Source organism: Seriola lalandi, unplaced genomic scaffold, assembly GCF_002814215.2.
Source record: "Seriola lalandi dorsalis isolate HSWRI2012SDOR001 ecotype SW California unplaced genomic scaffold, Sedor1 jcf7180002054782, whole genome shotgun sequence".
NCBI lineage: Eukaryota > Metazoa > Chordata > Actinopteri > Carangiformes > Carangidae > Seriola > Seriola lalandi.
In genome coordinates this window covers 432,108-440,652 of record NW_019525335.1, presented here as the reverse complement: position 1 = coordinate 440,652, position 8,545 = coordinate 432,108, and the positions used below count along the sequence as shown (strand labels likewise).

The following is an 8,545-nucleotide window of genomic DNA, read 5'->3' as shown; positions in this document are numbered from 1 at the left end:
AGACGGCTGATGTCTTGTAAATGTGTACAGATAACTGGGTTTCTAATCAGCTTTTCACTGAGCAGGTCAAAGACTTAAGACAGGGAACACATGTAAGCGGCTGGGTGAAAGGCGAGATAAAGACAAGTCCTTGTATTTTAAATGATTAAATCCAAAGTCCGACTAAAGTTGAAACGCTAAGATCTTTAGCGAGACCCCGAGATCGTTGAATCCCTTCATCTGGGTCGGCAGCCATATACAGTACTGACTCCCCATCACTTCACAACCAGCAGGTTCGCAGCTGAATGACAGGCCAGGGTTTCTGTTCCCATGGGAAGCAATCCGTGCAACACCAGTCAAAGAATGATGGAGAACAAACAACGAGGCAGACGGTTATTCATTTAGTACACAGGTTTATTAACATGCATATCACATGAGGGATGAGGTGGCCCTTGGGCCGGAGCCTCTGTACGAATTGATTGTTAATATTAAGTCACAGAACTCAATTAAAAAGAGTTACAGAAAAACAAAGAGATTCGAAATGACTGCAAACGACCTTTTCCCACTGGTCCATTGTCTCATAATCCGTCCGTGCCGAGGCTTAGACGTGTGGAAGAAAATTGATGGATGGATTTACTGATTAGAAAAATAAATAATTCATTTGTTGATGTTTTTTGCTAAAATCAAAACTTGTCCATTGTGAGCTGATGAGCTTCCTCACAGCTGCCGAGAGCCAAAGGTTATAACTAATGTCACTCTTAATATTCAGGACCTTTGTAAATGCAATTTAAGATTTTTTAATAGCCCGACCTCCAAGGCCTTTTTAACGAAGTGAACTCAGTGCTTCATAAGACTTTTTAAGACCTGCTGATTCCCTTTACATGTGTTCATCATCTCCTGCTGAGCTCCTCAGCTGCACCCAGAGTCCTGAGCAATATCAGCGCAGCTAATCCTGCGTATAATTAAAACCAAACAGGTTAGAGAGACTACACTGAAAATACCAGTACACCTGTGGTTTCCAATTAAGGCTAATTACATGAACAAGGTTATAAAGGAACCTGTGAACAGAAAACAGATTGTTAGACTTTATAAAGATACAGGAGCATCAGCAGGCCACTGAATATAACCCCTCACCAAACATCCAACAGGACCTGGGTCATTAATCCTCTGCAAATCCAAAAACCACAAGTAGACCCCCCCATGACCTCTCCAGTATTCTTGCATAATTGTAAATTGTAATAATAATAATGAATATAAATATATATTTTTCAGATCCTGCAAAAAGTGAGTGCAGAGCAAAAACACATCCTCTTTAGATGTGCACAATTAAAATGAAAACCTTGTAATTAAGAAGTGAATCAGATAGCATTAGCACTGCACTGTATTTGAGTCATCTGGTTTGTTGAATTAGTTTCGACTTCAGCACCACAGAGAGTGAAGGGGTGGAGCGCCTGGTTGTTTAGTGGCCCATATCAGCTGGTGTTTTTTTCAGTGGAGAGGAAAGTACCTAAATGTTGCCGTCATTTACAAAAACCTATACGAAGAGAAAACTGCAACCAAGACAAAATCGCTGACCTATTCTGACTTTGGTTCGCTGATAAATTTGACTGAATGCAACTGAGAACGCTGCAGCTGTGGCCTGACAGACTGAACGGCTGTGTAAGGGCTTGTGATTATCAGAGGTGTGTCTCTTCCTGTAAATTGAGTTATAAATTGATTAAAAGTGAAAGAAAGGAAGGGAGGGATAAAAGGGAGTGATGTTAATAACGATGAAAGGCTATAAAAAGAATTTTTGTATGTGGTTTTGTCTCTAAGGGTTTGTTGCCGTGTTGTCAAAACATCCCCTAATCAAACAGTTGTGTGACGTCCACTTCCTTCGGTTTTCTTGTATTAAAATCTGGGTGTTGCAGTTTGAAAATATTAAACTCACCACACCTTATTAGAAGATTTCCCTGAGTCGTAGCGCATCACTGTATCTCCACAGTCCAAAACCCCCCACCCAACGCAGTCCCCGCCTCGGGTCATCGCTGAAAAATGTTGAATTTGAGAAAGTCACTCGGTTCACACGTGGATCAGTTTCTCCCCAAAAATTAGCCCGAAGAGTTAGAGATGCCTCGGACGCGTGCTTCTGAAAAACAAGCCGATTTCTTGGGGAAGAGCTGTATCATAGCATCATACATGTGAGGCTTATGCAACATTGATTATCTCCTGCTTCAGCCTGGTTCATTTTTAAAATCATAAGAATATAGTTCGGTTACGTCACATAAACCTTTTGAAAACATACTGTTGTGTTAGTAACCTCTATAAAACTCCCCAGTGTCAGATTTTAAGTCCTTGTAAGGACCTGCAGACACAACTCATAATTACACCAGTTCTGACTCACTGTGATTAATATAAGAGCTTGTAAGAAGCAGTTATTTTAAAACATCCCCCCACCACCACCTTTGTGTCACTGCAGCTGTCTCTGCAGCAGAGCCCGACAGCTGAGAGCGGATCAAGGCTCTGAAAAGCTGGATGACAACATGCACTCTGAATAAAAGGCTCACATCATCACTAACTGGGATTGCACAACAAGTTAAAGACCACTTGTGTGATTTATTGGCTGTCATCATCTCATGTGCCTTTAGCCTATATTTAGAAGAAGAAGAAGAAGAAGAAGAAGAAGAAGGGGTTCTGCTGACAGCGGCTCCTTCAGCCCACACAGCGAATACATGTCTGCTGTCGGTCACCAGGTCGGCCCAGAGAATGACAAGGTCCTGCATAATGTGTGTTGCTCAAGGACACCTGGGCAGAATCTGTTGCATGTTAGAGACAGACAGAAGTGAGGTCTTCATCTCAAAGTCATAAATAGCGAAAACACGGCCGAACACATGCTGGAACCCGTGGACCTGCCATAGCTCGCCATCTTTCACGATCAGAGATCGTAGAGGAGGAGCCAGGAGCTGACCTTAACCACTCTGCTGTGTTTACAGTTGTTTGTGAAGGAGCTGCTCTCCTGCTCCTCCTGTGCTTGTAAAACAATAATCTTTTTGTTGGGAAGTCATGAGACCAGATCCCAGATGCCGTGTCACTCGTCTACACTGCATGGGAAAAACAAGTTGTTGTCATGGCGTGTCATTAACACGCTCCTCTGTTGAGACGGTCGTCTAATCAGGAAAGCATCATGTCCTCCAGACAACAGGGGGCACCGGATCAGAAAACAGACCATTACTGGAGGGAGAAAGAGAATTAGGCCTCCATTGCATGGATCTTAAGCTGGTGTGTGCACCTGCAAACCTCTGCTGCTTCATAAAAGTGCCTAGTGCAAACAGCTGGCAGGTGCCTCTCGAAATTTTAAACATTGTGTTCTGCACACACACCCAGCGTGTACACCTGCTTGGTGATGATCTTGTTGATCTGTGGCAGCTCTTTGTTTCCTGCCAAGAACACAATTAGGGACACGTGAAAGCAAGTGGAAATGATTCGTCCACAGTTCCAACTACAAGGTCAGAGAGAAAAGGCAACTCCTGCGAAGACAAGAGCGCGAGTATGCACGCATTAATTGTTGCAGACAGTGGGCACAAAGCCAGCGGGGGAGGTGGAGCCCGGGTTGGTGCAGGGACCATGTGGTCTTCTCTCATGGGGAACATGCACATGTGCAGGTAATCACTTACGAACTTATAGGTTAGTGAACTGGATCCAGGTTAATTCATGGGAGTGTTACTGTGATTAAATGCATTGTGTTCATTACATTCATGAGGAATGAGACAGCTACTCACCTGTACAGGTGTGTCAGCGGCACTGATTCAAGTAAAATCAAGTCTGTGCTTCAAGCTGTATGTGAACACATGAATGCAACTGTATTTTTTTAGGAAACGCAATGTCTGTTTGTCTCTTCTTGTTTTGATATGTTGTAGTTCAGCTTTTCTAAGGATCAGTCCTCATGCCAATCAGGTGATGCATACACACACACCTTTCTGCACACACACACACACACACACACACACACATACACACCCTTCTCATTGCAGGTGTTGGAAGAACATGTTAAACATAACCACGCCAAGTGCAATTTGGCTGAAGTACACTCGTCTGAGAAAAAAGATTAAACAGTGATCCCTGTATTGTTATGTGTGCAGCAGCAGCAGCAGCAGCACACCCACGCCACCAGCCGAGAAGCTGACGCTGCATTTCAGATACTGCAAGCAGAGTTAGTGGTCAAGGTTGGTGCTGCAGACCGGGATGTTTACAGGCCTGATCGGTGTGATAACTAAGAAGCAGAGCTGTGGGAGTTTTTCAGTGTGTCTGCACCAAACTGCTGCCAACATTTTAAATAAAAACACTCCTAACATCTTATCAGCCATGTGATTGGTGAATCATTTATTTTTACTGTTTCAAAAACAAACTATATAAAGTATAGAGATGGAATGAGGCTTCAAATGCACGACTGGCTTTTTACAACTTCACTAAAGAGATAAAAATGATAAGGCACAGTCAATGGACAACTTTAGTTATCTTTCTTTGTTTAATCTAATTTTTATTTTTTAGCGTTTACGCATTGAAACCAAAGTTCTGCAGGTGTTCTGGGTGATATAGATGATGATTGTTGGGTGATACAGGATTTGCAGAGAAATGATGTGATAACCTCTGTCTTCTGACTTTTGCAGCGCCATGATGTGATGTGAGGATCAGCAATCTTCAACAACCTCCACCGGACTGAATGTTACCTGGAAGAAAGTCATAATCCCGCTCTACAGCACCATCATCTACTGTATCGTCCACCGTCTTCTGACTGAACACTGTGACTGTGTATGATCCATTTAAAAGAATGAAGCTGTTTATATTTGAAAACACACAGCACCATGCACCTGATTGCACAAGTACTTTATGTTTTTATGCTTTTCTGAAGGTTTTTTTGAGCAAACATTAACTCTGTTCTTCTTTAATGTTTCTTTTCTTTACGTTGAGTTAACCAAATACTGTGCACTTAGCGCCTCAGATGGATAACACATGATTAAAGGGTCACTTTCCTCACTTATCAAAGCGCTCAGTCCACAAAGGAATGCAATTCAGAAACTGAGCCTTACTTTTTATTCAATCACTCAGAGAACTGGGTGCTCAGAGCCTCCTCTCTTCTGATTGGCTAACCGAGAGATGGGTTTTGGTCCTTAAAACCACAAATATGTTTTCTTATGGATCGGCATTTCAACATAAAACGCAAGAAAAGTATAAAATATGGGACCTTTAAAAACATTCAACAGCAGCTTGTCCTCCCAGAAACAATGTCCTGGTCACTGGATTAATCACAGATTCACATGACGTCAACCATCTTTCCACTGAAGAAATAGTCCCTTTAAAGTTTACAGTCATCAGTAACCTCACCATTGTACTTTACAGCATGTTGTTTTCGACTTCATTACTTTTGAACGCTTTGAAATCCCACTCACCTGTGTCGTGTTTTTGTGTCAGCAGAAGTTTCAGACACAGAAATCTCAAAACCTCAGCACATAAAACTGAAACTCTCTGCATGACTCGATACCACTAGAGATAAGTAAGCAAATATTTTTGTGGTTTAAATCAACCTGTAAATATTTCAATCAACAGTTCTTTAACTATGGCTGTTTTCTGGAACAGCGTTTGTGTGCACCGCTCAGCCGACACTACATATTCATAAACACATGATGTATTTGCACTTTTTCGTTCATGTAAAATTATCCTGTTAGTTTTGTACATTCAATTCAATTCACATGTTGTGAGGACAGTGATTTAGCCGTATGAGAGGTAATCATCAGATTCAGAAGGTGAAAATCGTGATTCCTCTTTGCGACAATATGACTGTGATGGATGGAAATGTTTTGTTTGTCTGCACTTTAGAAAGTATTTTATGGTTTTATTATTATTCCACACCTCAAATGCAAATTAAAAGGTTTCATTCCTGAATATTTTTTTCTTTCCGAAACTCCGACCAGATGTTCACTGTTGAAAATGGTGAAAATGCATTTCATTTCATTTTTATGGGACAGAAATCTTTATTTTCTTTTAATCATCCTGTGATGCTGCAGATTTATTTACTGATCGGAAACCTCAGATATAAAGGCACATAATGTAAATTTTGTGTCCATAAAGATTTAGGTCCTTTCTGCTTGAATGTAAATTATTTTTTTCTCTACTGACAGTATGTAAATATGGACTTGTGAAACATGAATAACTTAGATTTAGCTGTTTATCTTAGTATTAAAGTACAGCTTAAATAATGTGGAAGTGAGAGCAGGTTCCTCTCACACTTTTGGTTCACGAACTGTGCCTTTAATTTCACCTCTGCGTAGGTGGACGTCTCATTCTGGAATGAAACTCCTCTGCTCTTTGTTCTCATGGATGTATCTATACAAATGTAAATAAGGTTTTATCCTGACTTTAACAACATCCACCGTGTTGTACACTTCTTACAATCGTTCCCCTCCTTTAAATCCCTCCCTACACCCTCAAGCTATGATTTTGGAATCAGACACGTTGCCCAAAAAGCTTTTTCTATTGCCTCGAATGCTTTCAATAGAACCAGAAGCTTGTGGGCGGGCGTGTTTTTTTTCTTTCTCTCTCTCTCTCTCTCTCTCTACAGTTGTTGAATGTCTCTAGGGAGTCTGATGGATTATGGAGGGGATTTCTGTTGGATTTCAGTGAAATAAAGACGACTGTTTTAACCGTTGCAGAGCGCTCCTGTTGCATCAACCAATCACAAAGCCTGCAGACATGACGTTCCCTTAAGTGCTGTTTACACGCATTTTTTTTTTTTTAACAGAGGCCATCTCAACTATAAGCTGTGTATAATAAGGGCATTGCGTCATTCAAGTGGAACCAGAATGTCTATGAGGGTGTAAGCCTTTTAAAACAGCGTTGGCCTACTTTGTTATCAAAATGAACAGCGTTACACGATCCATGAAGCTCTATTGTCCGTGAGGAGGTCCTTTATAGGAGGCAGATGGTGCCACCAGCAAATTAAGACATGGCAACATGAACTTTTAGTTACTTACTGCTGCTGTATAAAGGGTAGAGTGAAAAAATAACATTTTAAGCGTGGTAAGAAAAAAGTAAGGCAGCAGAGGAGGTAAAAAAAAACAAAAAAAAACAAGACAACAAACAAACAAAAAGCGTCTTTGGGCAGCTGTACTTTAACCACAGTGGTACTTTGTGCTAAATGCTAACTGGCTGATCTTAGATCAATTCCATATATGAAATATGTGTACATATTATAATATAAATTAAAAACATATATATATATGTAAGAATTATGCATAAAACCTAGAAATTGGAACATTTACATATATTTACAAATATGTCTTGCTCATACAAACATATATGTTAACGTATCCATGCTTATGTTGTCGACTTACTGTATGTTATGTAAATGATGTTGATATTATTTACAGCAGGGTCCAAGAGTCTGAGACTTTCCCACAATGTAGAGATAGACATGTTTAAATGTTATAGATATTTTAATATATGTATATACAAATTATACTATGGGTATTTCATATATGCTATAAATGTATGTTTATATATCTAAATGATGCATATGATGTGTGATAATAATACATTCCCTTATACTGTAGATTACATATAGAGCAACATCACTCTTGATATATGGACATGCATGTCGTATATTACATTTATGTATGATACAGCTGTGGCTGAATTTTTGAGTTGATGATGGTTCTATATGTGAAGTGAAGGGATCGCCATGAATGTTTATTTCAAATTAGACGGTAATGAAAGTGAAACATGTCAACCAGTTGGTGAAGATTTCTTGATAATTCAAGAGATAGTTAAAAGATATTTCAGTCTGAAGCAAAGTTGTGCACAAACATTGCCGTCTCTAGCTCGATGTTTCTGGCATTCAAATAATAGTTTGTTTACTAAAACCAGTTTGCGCAGGAACAGGTTGAAGGAGAAAAAAATGCAGCATTTAGAGCATGAAACATGATCTTACTGACCTGGACCTGCAAGTGTTAACCTCACACTATAGCCCTCTTTGTGTCAGTGGTGGGAGAAGATGTGCTTGAGCTGGAAGTTGTTTTGATGCTGCCTGACATTCCACATAAATGCTGCATCAGTAGTTGGGAACATCTTGTTCTGAACTGCTGTAGCGAGGCAGATTCCTGCACATGGCTGAAATATCTGGTTGGAAGTGCATGTCTGGACTTGCTGAGCCTTACATAAGAGTTGAATGTAATCCCATCAGACGTGACTGGGCCTTACAATAACACGGCAGGATCATGAGATGGAAGGAGGTCAGACGCTGGCTCAACTCCAAGCTTGACTGATGACACACCACGGCAAGAACGAGGGCAAGAAGATCTGAGGGAGCGCTGCAGGGCATCTTCCTATAGAACATACTGCCTACACATAAGCCTACTGTATGGTTTATTGGTTTTTACACAGCTCAGCTCAGTCACATCCAGTCAATGTGTGGTGTGTAATATCTATAAATTTAACTACATGGGTCCCTATTTATACAATGCAAACTCTCAAACTGTGTATGACCTTTATTTACCTCCACTGCAGAGTGAATCAATGAATTAAAAAAAAAAAA

At 40.4% G+C, this 8,545-nt stretch overlaps 1 long non-coding RNA gene across 1 annotated transcript; it reads left to right on the top strand.

Moving 5' to 3' along the window:
* Window positions 1–541: 541 nt before the first annotated feature.
* LOC147817994 (uncharacterized) lies at window positions 542–6,661 on the top strand. The gene is made up of 2 exons (XR_015438408.1): window positions 542–4,181; window positions 4,626–6,661. It is a non-coding gene; the product is annotated as an uncharacterized LOC147817994 (long non-coding RNA).
* Window positions 6,662–8,545: the final 1,884 nt, after the last annotated feature.